Source organism: Neovison vison, chromosome 1 (assembly GCF_020171115.1).
Source record: "Neovison vison isolate M4711 chromosome 1, ASM_NN_V1, whole genome shotgun sequence".
NCBI lineage: Eukaryota > Metazoa > Chordata > Mammalia > Carnivora > Mustelidae > Neogale > Neogale vison.
Window position 1 is genome coordinate 199,465,365 of NC_058091.1, and position 2,111 is coordinate 199,467,475.

The window sequence follows — 2,111 nt, forward strand, 5'->3', positions numbered from 1 at the left end:
TGAAAGTATTCACAGGAAAACTAATTTTATTGCTTTTTTCTACCCAGCACTTGTGCAGTGCTAAATTTATGATGCTTATGCACCTGAATTAGAGCAAAGTAAATGGGCTCAGTTTAGACACCAAATCACTCTTATTCCTTCTCTTCGGTTTTCTCACTTCTCCTTTTGAAAACCTTTACTTGTAACTAGAGTGAATCACTGTTTAATTGCCTTTAATACTTTAAAACTACTGGGTTGTTAGCCTTGTTGAACCATCTATAGAGGGCTATTTGCAAACTTAAGTTGTGCAAATGTAATTTCTACTTGTGGATCTGAGCTGCAGCAGCCCGGAGAGAGCTAGGCAAACCATCCGAGACCGCCAACTGATAAGTGATAAGATTCCTCGTAATGTACGATTTTTTTTTTAACCTGTTGATTATGTGTCTGTTGGTATAAATGTAGTAATATCCTCCACCTCAATTTTCTTGGAGTAAGAAGAATCAGTTGGTAGGAGCCCGCCTGCTTGGAGGTGACAAGTGTTAACAGTATTTCTGCTCTGATCTTCTAACCATTTTGGTTTCTTTAGACAGGTTTTTAGGAGAGTAGAGGCTTAAAGTTAGGATGTAGACTTTTTAAAAAATTATATACTCAGTTCTTAGAGCAATGGAATGGGAAGCAAGGAGTTGTTGATAAATCTGAGATTCAAAATACTGGCTTTAGAACTTTATAAAGGTATCTAAACATGCAGCCGTTAAAAGTTTTCATGGATATTTGAAGGGGGGAGAAAATCTATTTGTAATAATTGTTTTCTCAAGTTTCTGCCTTGTGCTTCGACTTAGATTGCATTATTGTTTATACAAAAAGAAAAAAAAAGTAAAGCACAGGAGTTTCATATATATTATATATTTCTGTTTACCATTTTAAAATAAAAACAATTTTCCCAACAAGCGGCGGCGTATTATTCTTGCTCAGAGGTTCATTTATTTGTGTATAGTACAGAGGTTAATAAAAGCAGAGACTTAAAAAGAATGAAGGAACAGCATTCATCAGTATTTTAAACCGTATAGTTGCTTTTATTACTATTACTGTTGCTGTAAGGTAACATCCTAACTTCACTTGAACACTTACTGTTTGGCTTGGACCTTTCACAAAGCCAATATATTTTTTTTAAGCCTACATTTTTTTAAGGTGTTTGTTTTTAATATCTGAAATAACCTTAGCTACAGAGAAATTTGAACCCATTGTTAAGCTATGATTTTATAAAATACACTTTAATATGCTGTAAAGAAATGTGCTTTCCAAAGGAATTTGGTGACATTACATTGCTCCCAAGTCCCTATATAGGTCCATGATGTGTTACATCTAATCTGAAAATATCGTGTTTACATTTATTTTACAGCTTTTCCTTCTTAACTCCTTTGAGAGAGTTTGGATGACAAAATATGTTAACTATATTATCAGGGCTAATAAGTTAAATTTTTTTCACATGTTTCTCTGGATTACCTGGAGTCCCAATCCAAACACATGTGTGTCTCCTGTTAAATCATAGTTTATAACTGTAAACTGACAGGTTCCTGTGATTCATTTAAGAAAGATTACTATCACAGAAAGTAAAAATTACTCAAAAACTTTCCCCCTGCTTCTATAGGGGAAAATGTCTTTAAATAAATGTGAGACATTCTCATCTTTGAAATATGGGTGGCAAAAAAAAAGGGGGATAATAGTGGTGGTTATTTTATGATTACTTATTAGGGGCTGTAATAATATAAAATAAAAGACTCCAGGAGGTACTCCCTTTCAAAAATTGAATACTTTCCTTCCTTCCTTGTATAGAGTGACTGAGTGGGAGTCTCTTGAATTGTTCGTCTTCCTTTTATCTAATATTCTATTAATCTCCAAAAAGATCAGTTTGAGTCTGGGAAAGGGTTTTTAATCAACACTTCACAGAGCTTAAAGCTACCCTACCTAAAGCGTCAGCTTTGTTAGGCGGTTTTAGATTTAAAGCATTGCAACTGTCATGCACTGTACTAAAAGTAAAGAATGTACACCAAGTGGAAGATGTTGAAAAGAGGGAAATAGCACAAAGTCGATTAACGGAGATTCGAGAATAGAAGTAGCCATCAAAGCATTCC